Genomic DNA, 19,469 nt, shown 5'->3' with positions numbered 1-19,469 from the left:
ATCACCATGGGTCATGATTAGGGACCTGTTTTTTTTCCTCCCTGATCAGCATAAGCCTTGAACTTATGAAAATGTTATAAGGAGTGTGCGCTGAAAGCTCTCAATAAACTGGAGAAAAGTGAGGAGATGAGGCACTCACGAAAATTACTGTACAGCAACAATTTAGCAGTTTTGTGATTTGCATTATCTGTAAAATGTGTGAGAACAATGCATGACAGCTCCAGAAAAAATGGCTAGCGTGGAATCAGCCTATTTCAATGGGTTGTTTTCAGCCAGTGGCATCACTAGAAGCATTCAGGGGCTTCAGAATCCAACGGTGACAGAAGAGGGATGGCATCATCTGGTTAAAAAGAGGAGCAAGAAGAGGAGAGCATGTTCCTCCCAGCTTTGCCATGACAGCAACTTCCTCCACACTGCATCCCTCTCTGAATCGGGTGACATTAGCCATGGGGATGCCATTGGTTTCAGCTATGCTTACTCCACTAATAAACACTGCTAAAGGACAATAGGTTAGGTTTTTTTTAAAAAAAAAAACCCTGACAGTGAATCTACTTTTAGGCGCGGTATAGACCGCCATAAAGCGGTGTACTCGCACGATACTAGGGTTAGGGAGCGTGCACCACCACACTAGCATCATGATGGCCTCCCATCTACATGGGGGCAGCCATGACGCTGGCGCCAAGAGCCCAAATGTGGTGCACAGGAAGTGGTGTCATAATCGCGCCATTTCTTGGTTGCGGCGCCGCAAGCTTTGTTCCCATGCGTGGCAACCAGACAGCCACAGGAACAAAGCCATGGGAAAAAGGGGCCAGGTGGCCCCTTTCTCCTATGGCTGCGCCTTTCGGGGCGTCCGGGGGGCAAGGACACCCCTTTTCAGGACCACAGAGAAGCGGCATATTGCCGCTTCTCCGTGGTCCTGAAAAGTGCCAGATTGGGGCCTTTGGGCTGCCGGTGAGGCTGCTCTGGCCCCAATCCGATGAGAAAAGGGCAGGTGCAGGCCGCCCCTAAAAAGCTTCCTTTTTTTCATCTTCTCTCTACTTGGAGAATTTTTTTTAGCAGCATCAGCATTAGTAAGATGATCATGCAGGGTTAGAGAAACACTCAGTGTTAGGTTGAAGTAGTGCGTGCAATTAACAATACAATAAATCTTACTGAGCATGCACAAACAACTAAACAAAGGGGGAAAGTCTGGTTGACCAACAAGCTATGCCCAATAAACTTTAAAAAAGCCTAGATCTAGACATCTTGCCACCAAAATTGAAAACACGAGAAAAGTGGAAATTGGTAAAGGAAAAGGGTGTCCATGAATGCATTTTGGAAAACGCCTTCAAGTGATCTCTAGGAGAGTCAAAGTATTTTTCTTTACTTACACAGGGCTTGCCTGACCTGGGTGTTTCATTTCACATTTGTATATAGGGTCTCATACTGGGAAAATGGGAGATATTAAATATAATAAATAAATAAATAGTACATTTTGAATAGAAATCTAGTTGCTGAAACAGGCTGAACTGCTTTCACAGGATTTGGAAACTCATTCTTATACTTAGCATGATATTTGTAACTGTGGTACCAGATTTTCTGCTAAAGAAGCAATGCCTGGGTAGACACACCTTCTTTGATAACTGAGGTATACTTGTAGTAAGAATTCAAATGTGCAGTATGTAGTCCAAACAATCAAATTTTCAAGCTAGGTGAACAATGGCCCATATAAAGGAAAGTACCTAACTTTCTCTGGAATGTTTCTATATGATAATTAGATTGACAATGCATAGCTAGGAACTAAATGAGAGAAACTGGGTGAGCCTTTAATGCAATGGTATGAAAGATGTGTCCCAGCGTCCTCCCACTATTGGCTCTGCTGTCGAGGGATGTTGTGGTCCGACAATAATTAGAGGGATGGATGATCCCTACCCACCTTTTAACCTGTGCTTGGTGCTTATACCACATTGTGATATAAATGTTCTTATAATGGTTTATGTTTGTTTAAGAGCTGAGAAACAAGAGCTCCTGGAGCAACGTATCCAAGACCAACTGTTGCCAACTGCACCTGCAATAGCAAAAAGAGTTGGCATTTCAGATGCTTGCCAAGTGGTCATCCAAGTCATGGAATGAATGTACACAGTGAAGAATGAAAGAGCTCCCTTGTCATTCACAATCAGTTCACAGTCTCTCTTGATGGTGCTCACTTAGCCACAAGCGTCTCTGCTACTTTTGTCCCGATATGACACCAGCTCTCTTAACTCATCAAGATGGTCTTCTCCCCTTTTTACCTTGGAAATATCATAATGGCCATATGCTATGACTGGCTTTTCTTTTGACAGTCACCTATGACTGGACTGGAATACAAAAGTACAGAACTGATACAGATGAAGGTCTAAATAAAACTGTTACCCCAATCACAGGAGACCCACTTGGGCTTGCCAGTTCAGTATTGTCCTTGGCTATGACATTTTGAGGCCACAGCCTGAGACTTAAGCTGCATCTGCACTGCAGAAATAATGCAATTTGACACCACTTTAATGGTGTGGCTCAATGCTATGGAATTCTGGGATTTGAAGTTTTATGAGGAACTTAGTTTTCTCTGTCAGTGAGCTCTGGTGCCACAACAACTTACAAATCCCAGTATACCATAGGATGCAGCCATGACAATTAAAGCAGTATCAAACTGCATTAATTCTAAGGTGCAGATATAGCCTTAGTAATGGCTCCTAGTGATGTAATTAATCATTACACATTAAGTACTAACCACATTTGTTCACAGCTTGTCATTCAAATGTACACACACACACACAGAGAGAGAGAGAGAGAGAGAGAGAAAATATATCCTGATTAGAAACTAAGGGGCGCCCCTGTTTCAGACAGATCAGGGCTGTGGCAACCGCACATTGTGGTTCCAGGGTGCAAAAAGGAGCTGCAAAAAGCTGCATCCTGGAAAGGGCACTATAGCCACATTTCCACAGCTTGGCAGCATTCCTTTGGTACTGCATTGTATGGACGCAGCACTGGAGGAGCACCATAACGCTGCACCCCATGTCGAGCAGCACGCAGCATCATAGTGTCCTGGGAGGCAGAGGCGGTTCATGCATCATGTGGGCGCGATGCCCCAACTCCGCTCCAGGCCAGCCTTAATGGCCAGTCTGAACAGGGCCTAAGATAGAAATCTTGGGGAGTTGGGGAAATGGGGTAAAATAAATTTAAGATGGCCTGTTTGCTTTTACCTAGCAAGTAGATGGATGTAGAACAGAGTGGACGCTAAGCCGTGGGAGGGAAGGGGGAAGCTTAGTAAGTACAGGCAGCCCTCAGTATCCACGGGGATCCGTTCTGGACCCCCTTGAAGATACCAAAATCTGCAGATGCTCAAGCTCACATTGTCCCCAATAGTGGCATATGCACATGGCCACACTGCCATTAGTGACAGCCCCCGTTGACCTGTGGCAGGGAGTGCACATGGCTGAGCTTCCTTTGAGGACAACAGAACTTAATGGTGGTGTAGCTATGTGCATGTTCCATCACAGGACAATGGGGGTTGTCCCTAATGGTGACACGGGCATGTGCACACACCGCCATTGGGGACAATGTGGACTTGCTATCCATGGATGCTTGGATCCATGAATGGCAAGTCCCTGGATACCAAGAGCCAACTGTAAATATGTAGACCCCCCTTTAGGGAGCTTGCAAGTCATAGCAACAAATCAATGAAGTCTTGATTGTATCAAGTTGCTACTCTACTAGTTGAGATGGAGATTTGGACACAGTCCTTTCCTCTTGCCCAGATATAAGCCTACAAATACTGGAGAGCATGTACCCTCTTGCCTCAAGATGTGCAATGAAGAGTGAAAGCTCAGGGCTAGATCATGAAATCTGGCAACTTTAGACCAAACGAATCCATAGAATTTACATAACTGTTGAATTACCTACTAATTCCAATGGTCTACTCTAGTTGGGATTCACAACTGGATTAAGACAAAGGTGGGGATTATGCAGGCCTCCAGTTGTTGTTGAGCTGCAGCCCTATCCAGTATAGCTAACCACAAGAAAAGCTAGGATATACAGTTTCACAAATATGGAGTCTGGTTTTCCACTCCTAGTCTAAATCCCCACTATAATCCCTGGAATTAGGCCATTGGCTTCTGCTTGTTATAGAAACAGAGCATTTTTCAATTTAAGGTGTGTTTTAACATTGTCATACCTTGTGCCTTATGCACTCCAGGTCTGTCCTTTTTGTTGTAAGGAATCCAGCTTTTACTGTTTCTGTTGCTGGGATATTGCATAAGGAATTATTCCAGTTTCATTTGAAGCATATTCCTTTGTATGAAGAATGTTCCAAGTTCTGCCTTTGCCATCTTCAGTTTTATAAAAGAAGATAGTAGAAAATTATATGAAAGATCTCTGCCTCATATCCTGGGGAACTACTGCCTGTCCTGTCAGAATCTACAAAAGTACTTGGGAAAACCGACAAATAGTTTTGACCTGGTGTAAGCCTGCTTCCTGTGTTCTCATCCTCAAATGGAAGTATTTTCTTCTTGGACAGAGTCCAGTTAATGCAGCTGAGAAGCCTACAGGACACAGTTGTGAGCCATTGGCATCAACTGAATAGTTCCTGTGTTAACACACGTATGACTAGTGTTCCAACTATATCCTGAATTGTACCCTCACCCCCAATACTTGCACCATTTTGCCTGTATACATTTGTTATTGCTGTTGTGGTGAGAAATCATTAATTTAACTCTCTCTCTCTCTCTCTTCATTTTGTGCCATCATGAAACCCAACATTCACTCAAACAAACAGATGTGGCTGGTTAAATGTGATTTCCCCCCTCTCCAACCTATACTTCTGTTGCTATTTAGATGTAGCTTGGCACTAGGGTGAATGACTATCATGGAAACTTGATGGAGTGATGCCAGCCATCTCACCAGTGAGGAGGTACACTCACCTCACATACCCACACAGTTACTGACATTTAAATTTCCTGGAAAATATGCAAACAGAAAAACAGCTCTTGGAGAAGCAGAAGCTGTTGACAATATTTTCAAAGAGACAGACAACACATTCCAACTCATGTTAGATACAGCTTCACTTGAAAACATTTGTGAGAACAGACAATGTGTCAACAAAGGAACAACAGAAAGCATGTGACTGACACATATAGTCTAAAAGAGGAGAATGAGACTGTTCTTAGCTTCTTCTAAAGCAAAATCCTGTGAGAGGTGTGGACAAAGCCAAGTGATGAAAGCTAAAACGCATGCTCTAAATTGTGGTAGTTCAAAGAAAAAGATCGTTGAACCCACATGAATTTCACTTTGTATAATCCAGGACCAAATAGATATTTACAGCTGCAAGTAGCTAGTTGCAGTGAGTTGTTTTTGTTGTTCTTGTTGTGTGTCTTCTTTTTTTACTCATGTTGACCCTAAGGATAACCTATTGTAGGGTTTTCTTGGCAAGTTTCTTTACAGTGGGCTTGCTATTGCCATCCTCTGAGAATGAGGGCCCATTCCCACTATGTTTTAAACCGAATCGTGTCAAATCACGGTCCGGTTTAAACCAGTATGATTCCCACTTGGGAACTGATTTGGAATCGATTCCTAAGGGGGGCATGGTTTCCCCCCATTGAACCCACTTCTAAAAGGACCTGGGTTTTCCTGCTCCTTTTTGGGCTGAATTGATTTATTTGACAATAAATCAATTCAGCCCAGTGGGAACCCAGTGTGGATTTGATTCTGCCCTGGCAGCCCCTCTCCTCCCTGGCCATTCCTTCTTCCATCCTCTGTCCCTCCCTTCCCTCCTTCCCTCCCTCATTCCTCCCTCCCTCCCTTCCTCTCCTCCTCTTTTCCTCCTTCCCTCCTTACTTTCTGCCTGGGGGCCCCAGCGGTGGCGGTGGAGGCAGAGACTGTCAGGACTCACCATTGTCCCTCATCTCCTCCTCACTGCCCGGCCTCCCTCTCCTTTTCATCCCTGGTAAGAAGGAGGCTGGGGCGGAAGGAGAGAGGCAGCAGGCCTGGAGGACGCTGGAGGATGGGGCAGGTTACTTCTCCACCATTTACTTCTGTTCTTCCTGTGGTGGCAGCGGCAGTGGCAGAGAAGGTTGCCAGCCGGGGCTCCTTGGGCATGCCTCCGGTCGGCATGCCTCTGTCCTCTAACGATGTCCAGGACAGAGGCACGTCCAAGGAGCCCTGACAGCATCGAGGATGGAGGCAGCGGCAGCACCCGGAGATCCTTGGACGTGCCTCCCTGACAGCCCCCGCCACTGTCGCCACTGCCTGGACCCCCAGGCAGAAGGTAAGGAGGGAGGGAGGGAGGGAAGGAGGAGGAAACTATGGGTGGGAGGATGGAGGGAGGCATGGGAAAGCCTCTCCTGTCATGTCAAAAGAAGTCTGACAAAACAGGCATTTCAATTCCTGAATGGAATCCTGAAACTGGCTCAAACATAGTGGAAACCACTGTGTTTGCTGAACCGGTTTCAAGATTTGGTTCAGGAATTGAATCTACAGGTAAGTGGGAATGGGCCCTGAGAGTGTGTGACTTGCCCAAGGTCATTCAGTTTTTATGTTCAAGCAGGAAATCAAACCCTGATCTCCAGAGTCAGTCCCACGCTTACTTGCTGTTGGTTCCTGTTCTGATAACTAAAGTGTAACGAATTTATAGGTCAATTGTAACTTAATTAGGGGCATCTTTACTCCTTTACAGTATAATTGCAACTTTCAAAGTTGCCTTATAGCTACTTTCATCCTGTGAAGGTGGAGCTACAATAGGAGAATGGGTCACAAAGGAGTATTTTTGTGTTGTTGCATGGATTACTATCACTATCATCATGTTGTTACCACATGCAAAGGGTAGATTTTAGATGCTCTCAGAAATTGCTACCCATGCTTACTGGAGTAACCCAATCTTCTAAATACAGATAAATATCTTCCCACAACCACATTCCTCTCTATTTCCTGGTTCTAGCAGCATTATTAAATAAATAAATAAATAAATAAATAAATAAATAAATAAATAAATGGGGTTAGATAGAAAGAAAATCAAGCTTGCTTAACTTTCTCTCCACTTGTTTCTCTTTGGAAAAGAAATTTGCTGTTGGGCAAGAGATCTCAAATAAGTGCTGATCTAATGAAAGTTTAGGAGCAAGAGGAAGTGGGTAAGAGTTGGAACTATGTGTGAGGCTGCAGCTGCCTTTTAATCATTCAATCAGCACATACAATTTGATCATGTAGCCAAAAGGAAATAGCATTTACTTGCTTAAAGGCTCAGTTCTGAACAATTCCTGTGTTGGCTTTTGCACAATAGGGGGGGGGGGGGGGACCCTGCTCTTCTAATTTCTTCCCTGCTTCCTAAGCTCCCAGAGTCTTGCTTTATAGATGTTAATGTCATGGAGGCCCACATTGATGGTAATCGGTATCCTGTGTTGTCATTCTTCCTACATAGAAGAAATATGTTTAGAGAAATGCCTATGCTGTCCAATTAAAAAGATAGTATGTGCAGCGCTGTGTAAATTTACAGCACTTTATAAATAAAGGTTAATAATAATAATAATAATAATAATAATAATAATAAAAAAATATGGCTGCAGTTACACTGCAGAATTAATGTACTTTGACACTGCTTTAACTGCTATGGCTCAGTGCTATGGAATTCTGAGATTTGTAGTTTTGTGAGTTATTTTAGCCTTCTCTGTTAGAGAGCTCTGGTGCCACAACAAACTACAAATCCCAGGTTCCCATAGGATGGAGCCATGGCAGTTAATGTGGTGTAAAACTTCATTACTTCTGCAGGGTGGCAGCAGCCTATGAAACACATTGGTCTCAGCTTAAGGGGGAGTTAATAACTTTGCACTGGATTTTGGGCATTATTTACACGTGTTGAGTTGCTATGTATTTTTCAGGCAATATCTTTGAGCATGAGTGAATAGGAATCTCATCTGCTTTCCAAAGGATCTCCCTCTCCCCCCCCCCCCCCTTGCTGCCTAATAAAGGAGGAAACAGCACATGTGGATCTGTCAGCTGGAGTAGGTAGGAATATAAGGGAAATGTTACCTCTGTGTAAAATGCAGATGGCTTTTTGTGTAAAATGTAGATGGCTAATCAGCATATGGTTATTATGACTTCCAGAATCTCCCTCCTCTTCCCATACATCTTCTACATGTCCAGTCAGAAGAAGGGATAGGGGAGGATTTCAGTCTGTTGTTGGTAAGAATTGGCCCAAACATTCAATTTTCTTCAAAGTTAGAATGCAGTTTGAGAGTTAAAACAGCAACGCCTGTAGTAGTTGTCCTTACTAGCTGAATATGGCAGAAAATGAAACTGACAGATTCATTGGCCTGCTACAGACAGCCAAAATAAAGCTGCTTCGAGTCACTGTGGAGGTATGGTGTTTTAATGATGCATGCGTCCTAAGAGTCCAGAAGCCACACCAAAGCCACGCTCCAGTCTGGAGTGTGACTTTGGTGCGACTTCTGGACTCTTAGGACACAGGCATCATTGAAACACCATACCTCCACTGTGACTCGAAGCAGCTTTATTTTGGCTGTCTGTAACAGGCCATTGTTAGAGGTTTAGGACTTTGAGTGCTTCACTCTCAAAAGTCTGAGTTTAATCTCTTGGGTATTCAAACATGAGAGCCAGTGTGGTGTGGTGTAGTGTAGTGGTATCAGAGTTCAATTCCCCACTCAGCTACCAAAATCCACTTGGTGATCTTGGATGAATCACACACTTTCAGACCTAGAAAATGCCATGATAGGGTCACCTTAGGGTTGCCATAAGTCAGAAATTACTTGAAGGCACGCAGCAACAAGTATTCAAACATGTTAGTGCTGAAGTGGTGTTGACATGTCTCCCTCACCTCTGAATAGCTCCTAATATTTGACACATATAGGACAGGCAGGTAATTTTTTTTTAATAGTGCCCTAAGTCCTATTGAAGAGAAGTGGCCCCAAAGGATGTCATGGTTGATCGTATCTAAAGCTAATAAGATGTCCAGCAAACCCAACAGGGACACAGTATCCCTGCATAGTTCTTGATGTAGGTCATCTACTAAGATGACAAAGCTGTCTCCATTTCAGAGCCAGGCCTGGAAACCAGAATGAAATGGATCAGATAATCCATTTAATCCAGGAAACCCTGGAGTTTTATAGTCTACATTTCTCCCTACATGAGTTTCAAGCTGTCTTACAATGTAAGTAGAACAGAATACATTTAAAACAAGATGTGATACAAGCCAAAAGAAATTAAATGAACAGCTATATTAAAAACAGTAACTGACTACACTCTAAAAAGCAGTTAAAATAAATAATGATAATAAAAAAATGAAGCTCACTCCAGTTAAAGGGACTTCCTGCAATGTCCAGTTAACAATAAAAGGCTGGAGTGAGGTCCTGCAAAGAGGGCAGAGAGAGGGCATGCCTATCTTCATGAGGGAGGGAATTCCAGAGCCTGAGAGTAGTGACCTGAGAAGGGTCTCTCCTGTGTTCTTGCCAAACGTGCTTGTGATGGTGGTGGAAGTGAGAAAAAGCCCTCCACTGGGGTCATAAAACTTGGGCAAGCTCATACCAGGAGGTATCGTCTTTCAGATAGTTTTGACCCAAGCCATATCTGAGCCTCTGTATGTTAGAAGTAGCTATACTGGATTTGGCCAATGCAAATGAGTGAAAATTTCACTTTAGTTCATGTTTGCACATTTTTTCAACATTTGCGAACTGCATGTTCAGGGTATAGAGAAAGCAAGAATGACACTTTCTACCATCCCTACAAATTGAAAGTAAGTCTTTTTGAGTTCATAGAAGTAAATTACAGTTGCTGTAATTTGTATCAATTGATATATAGAGGATTGCAGTTTGAAAGAAAAGCAAAGACAACTATAATAAATAAAATAAATACTCAAGTGAATCTTTGAAAGAAACACAAAATGAAAGTTCTTTCCCTTCAATTTAAAACCTTAAAAAGTTTGTGCCTATCAAAGTTCCTGCTTATAGCATACTCTCCAACTGTACCAATTTGGTAGGGACTGTCCTGATTAATTTTCTGCTGTCCCAGTTCTTTCTCCTCCCACTTTCTATCCTTTGTTTTCAGCTTACTTTCTTGGCTGCAAATTGAGTTCAAAGTGGAAGAGTAGTTTGCACACAACTCACCAGAGAAGGGAGCAGGGGAAGGAAACTTGCCCTTCCCAGGGGTCTTAGGCATATACAAACTGCTGCAAACTCTCCTGTTCCTCATTAATAACTTTAAAAATCTTGATCATGCTCTGATGTTCATTGCCCAAACATGTCCCTATTCTCATCTGTGAAATGATGGAGGATATGTAATATATATAAACCTTCCTGGATGTTAAGAACATCATGGGAGACCCTTTTCAGTCTTTCCTTGCCATCAGAGATAACACAAGGGGTTATTAAATGCAACACTTCATCTGTGGAATTCCATCCTCAGGCAGGCTGATCTGTTTTTAGCTGTGCTAGGTTCTGCCACTAGATTCTCTCTCCCTGCCTCTCAGGTTTTGGAAAATCTATTCTATTCATTCATTCTAATTCTGGAAATTTTATCTAGTCTGCAATTTGCTGTTTTGTACTGAGGCCGAACGCCAATGTGAAGCTCATATGAGCACCTGGATTTTGGGCCTGTCGGCTTTGCAGTCCCCTCTGCAGTGGTGTAATTCAGACAGTTTGCCCCAGTTCACTGGCAGTGGTTGTTAAAATTGTTAAAAGAAGAGTAAGCTGGGGAGGTTAAGAGGAGAGACACAGAAACAGGAGATAGAGACTAGAGTGGAAAAGGAAGACAAAAGAGAGTAGGGCAGGAATTGGTTTCTCCAGAGCCATGGAAGTAGGGAGCCAGGATGGGAATTGGTTGTGAATTGTTTTGAATGATGCCACTGCTTCCTCTGGTACTATAAATATTCTTTATGAAGAGTTTCAGACCTCTGGGGGAGATTTTGGGAATCTTTGGGGCATACAGTAGGAGGAGAGATTGCTCAGCCCTTCTTCTCAAGATTCTGTTCCTGTATGACTGGAACTCTTACAGTTTTTAATGTATAATTTGGATTTTTCACAAGCTTTATGTAAACAGACAACCAAACTGGGAAGCCTTATGTGCCTCACTGACCATATAGTCTAAAGTGGAGAAACAACAGATAAAGAGAGCCTGGAAACTGGGCAAGTGTCATGGCCTTCCAGTTTACTTACAGCTGGGGATGAAGGCAGAATTCCAACTATTACATTATTTATTTGCATCTTCCAAATTTGGGACTCAAGGTGGCTTACATTTTAAAAGGAACAATAAACTGAAAACTAGAGTGCAGAAGTACTGCAATTCCTGGCCCTGGGCATTGCTAGCTGTGGATAATGGGAATTGGAGGCCAGTACTGTGGACAATGGCAGCTTGTTAAAGCCTACACACAAAGATTGATATATAAATGTTGATCCCAAGATTATCAACTGCTTTACATGTATGCTTTACCTATAGGGATACAGACAACGTATCTGTTTAGGACAAACCAGTACTGTACTGACAGCCAGAGGCATAACTAGGGGGAGTGAAGGGTGTGGATCACACCAGGTGACACCAGTGATCCCCAAACATCCGGTCCTCTGGGAGGAATTTGCTGCAGCCTCAAAGAGCTAGGCTTTCGGCTACCTCCCAGAGGGCTTTTTCTGTTGTCGCCCCCAGATTGTGGAACGACCTGCCGGACGAGATCCATCAATTGACATCTTTAGACAGCTTTAAAAAGGCTGTCAAGACGGGTCTCTTCCAGCAGGCCTTTCCAGAATAGATAACCCTGGCCTTAGGAACCCTGTTCTTATGAGAGTCCCCAAGGTCCTCCTTGGAAATGCTACCGTAGTTTACTGTTTTATTTGTTTTGTTTTGTTTTGTTTGTCTTGTAATAATGTGTATGTGTTAATGTTGTTTAATTAGTTGGTTTTAATTATAATTGATTTAATAATTTTTTAAGGGGGGGAGGGAATTTTGATGTACAATGTATTGTATTTTATTGTTGTTAGCCGCCCCGATTGACCTCAAGGGGAGGGATATAAATAAACTTTATTATTATTATTATTATTATTATTATTATTATTATTATTGGTCGAAATGGGCTGTGGCATTCACTTGTGTCCCTTTAAAATGTAGGAGATCAGCAGAAGAAATGGTATGAGTAGGGTGAGGCTTAGTGGGAGGAGGAAAGAGAGGTCCCAGGTTTTAAATTTTTTTAAAAAAATTAAATGTTAAAGTTTAAAATTGTAATAAAATATTTTTGAAATGTCACAGCAATTGCCATTAAATTCAGTGATATATGGGAATTATGCTTTATGAGTAATATTACTGCAAAAAGTTACTAAGGATTCTGTATGGTGTGGTATGGGAGGAGGTCAATGGGAGGGGGTGACATCATGAATTACAACACTGAGTGATGCCAACCCTAGTGATATGCTGGTGCATGTGTGTGGGTGGCTGTGTGGGTGTGAGAGAGTGCCATCCCAATAAAGAAACTGTGCAATATAACTGCTGTGAATTAAGAAAATTGCCACATATACGGTGTGATCTCCACATGACTAAGACCGTACTTAAAGTGTAGAGAGCCAGCATAGTGTAGTGGTTTGAACATTAATAGATTCTGGAAACCAGAGTTTGAATGCCTACTCAGCCATGCAAATCAACAATCACACTATCTCATCCTCAGAAGAAGGTCATGGCAAACCTACTTTGAACAAAAGTTGCTAAGAAAACCCCATCCCTTTGGGTAGCCATAAGTCTGAAACAACCTGAAGGCACACAGCAGCAACAATAAAGTGTACTCAGAGTGAAGTGTCACACATTCAAGGGTTAATCTCCACTGTATTTGTATACTATTCAGGAAGAACATGCAAAAGTTACTTTTCGGGAATATGCCCCCCCCCCCATATGCTAGATGAGGAGCTGTTGGTGGGTTTTTTTTTTTTTAACCTCATAACTTCTCCAGATTCTGGTTGAGATCTCCTTAATGATAGAACAACATGGGAAATTAATAAAATACAGAAATGGCATTGAAAGGAATCTGACTAACCTCCCTTCACCATAAAAGTATGATGCAGGGAGAAACTACTGCATCCTCAGCCAATAGTTCTTTGGCTTTTCCCTACAAATCTCCCATGATGGAGATCCCCCACTTCTCATGACACTGTTTTGCTATTTTCCAGCTATTCTTCAACTGTTTCTCCTCATACTGAGACTGATCTGAGTTCTGCTTCCCTGAAACTTCTACCCATTGGTTCTACTCCTGCTTTAGAGCAGAAAAAGTACCTTTTTGGATGACAACTCTTCCAAAAGTAACTTTTCCAAGTTCTGTTCTTGGGCAACAGAGAACAAATCTGTGCCACCTTCCGCATGATGGCCCTTCAGCTATTCTATCAGACCTCTGCTAGGAATCCATTCCTGGAGCCTTTGTAGGGGCAGCTGATGTTGCCTTTCTTTCAGACCACTGACTGCATCTTCTAATTTAATCTTCCAAAAGCCAACAGAACTGGCTTGTAAAAGCAGCCTAGAGCAGGCCTCCTGGCAAGCGCCAGGGTCTGGCAAGCACCTACTCATTAGCACAGAAGGGGGAAGGGGGCTCATTTTTCCCCTAATGGGAACTTAATGGACTGGTTTTATCAGCTGCCTGTCTGCTCCAAGCAAAGCTTCCATGCTTGGAAGAACTTTCCAATGTTTTCTGCTTTGGCTGCCACAAAGTGCTTCTAGTTGAAGGGTGACCCTGGAAGGAACACTGATTTAAACAAAGGACTTTCAGCTCTGGTTGTGTCCCTCTTCTGCTTTTTAATCACATCTCAGGCGCTTGTTTCATTTCTATATTTGCAGCCGTTTTCCTGGCAGTCTTAACTAGTCACCCCTCCCCTGCATGAGTTTATTCAGGGAGGAGAAAATTCCTTCCAGAGCATTTATTTATGGACTGCCACAGGAGGAGTTTGGTGCTTTGCAGCGTAGGAGATACACTGTAGGAGTGTTTCTTCACTGCTTGGTTAATTATGCATTCATAGCGACATGAGCAGAACTTGGAAATGTTTCTTTTTTTCCTTCTTCTTCTTCCAGAAACTCCCAGTTAGTATGGACACTGGTAATCGTACTTCCCAGCTCATTGCTGCAATTTCTTTCATATGTTAGTATCAAAGTTGCTGCATGATCCCTTTGTACTTGCCAACAATTGAAATAGGAAATCTGGGGCTACAGTCCTGTGCAAATAAATGTACATGTAGGATTGAACTCACAATTTGTTTTCTGATCCAAGGAAATAAATACACTAAATGGCAGAGGAAGCAATAGAAATGATTTTATCTTTTAAAAACTGCATTCTGTTTTTAAACAAATGATCTTTTAAATATTGTAATAGTTTAACACCATTTTAACTGTCAGTTTTGTAGGTGTTTAATTGTACTGAGTTTTTTTAGACTGTAAGCCCTTTGGGTCCCAGTCTTGGGAAGAAAGTGGGATAGAAACAACAACAACAACAACAACAACAACAGATTCACACATCAAACCTACTGGATTCTTGTTTCCTTCTTTTCAGTGAGCAAAGGCAGTCTACATCATTACATCCTTTTACATTACTTCTTCCCATCCCTGCTTCTTACATGCTAGTCCATTCTTAAAGAATCTGCTTCTCTGAATCCTTGTGCATATATCACTATATGTGACAATTCTGCACATGTGTAAGCTGCTGTGTACAGCTTTCGAAAGACAAGTGATTTCCACGTGTTTCTAGCAATTGTAGTGATACAGCAATTTGCATACTGGTAAGAATGCCAAACCAGCATGGTGTAGTGGTTTGAGCATTGGACTATGACTCTAGAGATCAGGGTTCAAAAAACCACTGGGTGGCCTTGGGCAAGTGACACTCTCTCGGCCTCAGAGGATTGCAATGACAAATCCTCTCTGAATAAATATTGCCAACAAAACCCTACGATAGGTTCACTTTAGAGTCATCATAAGTAAAAAATGACTTGGAGGTATACAATAACAACAAAAAGAACATTAAATTAAATCATTTAAAACAAACACAAACAAAACTAAGTAATGAGCCATAACTGTAAAAGTATCTAAAATAGTTACAGAGAAATAGCCGTGTTAGTCTAGGATATGAGTATATAGAGGGATCTTGCAACACTTTTGCTCTACCTCCTCAGATGGATGGAATTTCCATGCATCTAAGAAAAGAAACAAGTCTACAAAAGCTCATTGCTACAATTTCTTTCATATGTTAGTATCAAAGTTGCTGCATGATCCCTTTGCATACTAAAATAGTTACAGCAACCTTGTGAAAAGAATTATGTTATCTCTCATTATGTTAGAATCAGAATGTAATTTAATTATGTCTTCATTATTAAAAACAATCCATATTTATTATAGGGTACTTCTAATCTCTGATGGTATGTCAACATTTGGTGAATATATGTTGCCATTGGTAACTAATATAATCACAGGGTTTTTTCCCTACCCTTGCCTTTCCTACCATATAATACCCTCAAATAAAGTTTAAAAAACCAAACCAAACCAAACAAAGCCAACCCCTGTCTCCAAAGAGAGGCAGAAGTCTATCCTTGCTGTAAGGATTTAAATCTTCGCTCATTTCACACAAGAACCAATAATTTCAAAAGTTTTCTCCCTCCTTTTATGTGGGTCTTTGTGGAGAATTTGCCGGGGGGGGGGGGGTTGTATTTGCTTTTTTGTAAAAAAAAAAATAGTTTTGGGGGTTTTTGCAAAGAATACTCTGGTTTTTGTGCAATTTTTCTCCTTTTGGCACAGGTTTTTTTAAAACACATTTTTAAAAAAAGTCCCCAGATGCAAAAAAAAAAAAAAAAATGAAAATGAAAATGGTTGTCCATTTTCTCAGTAAGTACCTCAACCTGTCCAAAAAAAAAAAAAAAAAAAAGGAGTAAGGAAAGGGGAGGGGAAAAAAAAAGAAATATGACATCATTGTTAAGACTAACTGTTTTTTTTAATTTTGTATGCACTTTCATGGACATAAGTTGATAAGTTGAAGTTGATGTGTGTTGACCCAATGAACGGGAGCCTCAAAGACCCTCACTTCCCAAGTGCCTTGCTCAAGTCCTGCAAACTCAGAGCTGTGTCCTCAAGCTTGAATCAATCTAGTTGCAATGCAGTCTTCCTCTTTTCCTTCTGCCTTCCACTTTGGTGAATATTATCATGTTTTCCAGTGAGTTGTGTTATCTCATGATATGTTCCAAGTACAGCCTGGATCTCAAAGGAAGTATCTTTTTGTGTTGCTAATGAAATTTAAATTTTATTTCCTGGACTTTAAGATTTATTGTCACCCATAGCCTACATGGCCAGAGAAGGCCTGGCTACATGAATGTGTGTCCATACAATCGTAAATGAGAACAATAACAACAACATTTTGACAAAATGTGGTCCTATAACTCTAACATCATCATATTTTTCTTTCTCCTGTTTGATTTTTAACATATTTGCATGAGGAACATGCCAGTGGAGCTTTGAAAGCTTGCAGTATCTATTTTGTGCATTTTGATTGCTCTAATAAAGGTATCACTGTTTTATAGATTTCTGGTGTTATTGTACTTCAGCTTGGGTAACTGAAGTATTTGCAGGAACATCCAGAGTACTTTAACAGAGAGGGACTGAGGAGAGAAGAGAAAAAACAACATTTCTGCACAAGGTGGCTTAAAGTGGAAGTTACTTCAATTGGTTTATGATGCATATGTCAACCAGAATGCTTTATTTGCATTGCAAATACTCCTCCTGTCTTTTCTCTTAGAGGTTAATGGCAACAAGGGGTGACTCATATATATAAGAAGAGACTAAAGCTTCATCTTTGAAAAACAGGAAAAGTAGAAGCTGCTGTGGATACTTATAACTGTGCAGAGTATAAAACTGTGGATTGTGCAGAGTTCAAAAGCCTAGCCTAGATTTCTGTAACATGAATCTACTCAAGGCCCCCCTCTTTTCTAAAGCAGCAGCAAACATTGTAAAACTTTCAGTATCAGTGAGATACAGCCACAGGAAATTCAGCCACTGAAAACCAATCTCAAATCCAGCCTGAAGTGTTACACAGATTAGTCAAATCAGAATAGAATGTTAGACAAATGTTACCTCAGAGTGAAAAGCCTTTCTGTTGTTTTTTTTAAAGTTGATCACCTAAGTAATTCTCCCAAAACTGATTCTCACCAGACACTTCTGCCTAAAGCTCCAATCACCCAGCCAATAGACTATGTAGCTAGTGCTTATGAGAGCTGTAGCCCAGAGCTGATGGGGGCACATTCACATAGCAGCCCTGCACATTGGGACGAAGTGGGGGGACAAGCAATTCCAGCTACCAAATACCTTTCTACTGGCTACTACATGAATGTGCACCTAGCAGTCCATTTCAGGAAGGCACTATCAGGCACAATTGCTGCAAAAGTGAGGGGAAGTGGGGGGGAGGAGCAGAGAGCAGAAACACTCCCACTAACACTAAGTGACATCCTGGGAAGCAAAACTGCCATGGAAGGGGCATATCGCATGAAGGCAGTCTTGGAATAGCAGTGTGAATGAGAGCCTGTTGATGGGTTTTGCTAATCCTTGAAAAGGTGCACAACAACAACAAATTGAATGCAAGGCAGCAACTAGATGGACACAACATTGTGTGATAAGTACCAGCTAAAAGTGCTTTTATTCTGTTAAAATTCTGCTTTTTAGCATTGCATGATAACCTCCTAAGACTTGTAAGGGTAGCTATGAAGGAATTATGTAAGATCCTCAAGTGTAAAGTCACATCAGTTGGCATCAAAATCATAATCATCCATTTCATAGTATTTCCAGTTTCTATGCATGAATGCATGAATGCAGGACAGTGACCTGACGAGATTAAAATCAACATGTTTTGAAATGTGGTGCTAGAGGAGAATTCTATGAATACCATTGCTAGAAAGACAAATGAATGAGCCTGAGAGCAAGTCAGGCACACATTCCCACTAGCAGCCAAGATGACTAAGTGAGGCTATACACACACACACACACACACACACACACACACACACACACACACACAGTGGGTAGCTGTGTTGGCCATACAGCTAAGTGCAATAACATAAAAAATCCATCACACAGCAATTTCTTTATTGACATATCAAAATACAAAAAATACATGATGGAAGCATTCAAAGCTCCACTGGCATCAAGAAAAGTTGTTAAAAATCATATAGGAGAAAGAAAAATATGACAGTATTAGAGTTACAGGCTTGCATTATGTCCAATGTTGTAATAAAGCTGTTTTGTGGATTTTGGATGTTACTGTACTTTGCTGTATGGCCAACATGGCTACCCCTGAATATGTTCTCAGTTACTGAAGATTGTGTGTTTCTGCACATTACTTCTTTAACAGAAAAATGGGTATGGAGGTAGTAATAACTTGGAAAGAATACAGATACAGTGGGTTGCTACATTAATACAAACAAAAACACTTGAAGATTTCTTCCAAAATGCATTCAGGGATGCCTTTTACTTTTATCAGCCTCTACTTTTCTTAAGAATTCTACTATTCTTGTGGCCAAAGTCTATTCTTGTTGAACATGTTGGGTGAAGCTATTTTATCTGTTTCTCCCTCTTCTCTCTATTTTGTTGTTCATGCATGCTTTGCAAGGGATTTTGGACGCAGCTGCTGTTTATCTTGCCTGTTGTGGGCATGCATGCATGGGTGCAGTAGGGATGGCTGAAGCAGAATCCTAATTCTTGCTAACTCAAGCTTGTGTACTGTGATGTTTACTGGAAATATGCTTCTGCAAATCAACACTGAAAATCTGTGTTTTTCCACCCCTCCTTCTCCCTCCTTCCAGTGCTCATGGCACTAGACAACCTCCAGCAGCATCAGAAGGAAAAGGGGGTGAGCCCATGTACAAAGCCTTTGTAAAAAATATACTTCACCATCAAGGCTTTGTTAAATGAGGCTTTCCCCTATACACAAACCATTGATTTTTAGCAGATAGTGAGTATCTTTACAGAGGAGCTTTACAGAATTATTTGGTAGATCTATTATAATGTAGTGAGCTGTTATAGTGTTACAATCGGTAGGCCCCTGCTCCATATCTTGCATCTGCTGTGAACATTAGCTGTAGGCAAAATCTCTCTCTCTCTCTCTCTTTCTCTCCCTCCCCCCCCCCACCCTTATCCCTTCCTTACTTAGAATATGAGGGACATTAATTTTGTTGTATGAATTACAGTCAGATAACATTTGTGAAGTATTTTGCACACTTGAAAGAACTATAGAAATGGCAACAATTAGATCTAGCAGCAAAACATTTTGGCATGAACAACTATTCATAGTTCCAGTCAAACATGGTCACTCCCAGGACATTCAATTTGAATTCCATTTCTTCTCTCCTAGCTTTCTGTTGCATATCTTTTCCCAGTTATCATTCAACAATTTCTGTAATAATTGATCATGTCTTTTCCTTCCATCCTTTTTCTCTTTTCTTTTTGCAGTCCTACTAATCTCCCTGTCT

The sequence above is a fragment of the Sceloporus occidentalis genome, unplaced genomic scaffold (assembly GCF_023333645.1).
Source record: "Sceloporus occidentalis isolate IW3139 unplaced genomic scaffold, rSceOcc1.0.p SCAF_3, whole genome shotgun sequence".
Classification (NCBI taxonomy): domain Eukaryota; kingdom Metazoa; phylum Chordata; class Lepidosauria; order Squamata; family Phrynosomatidae; genus Sceloporus; species Sceloporus occidentalis.
Note: the sequence above shows the minus strand (reverse complement) of the source record.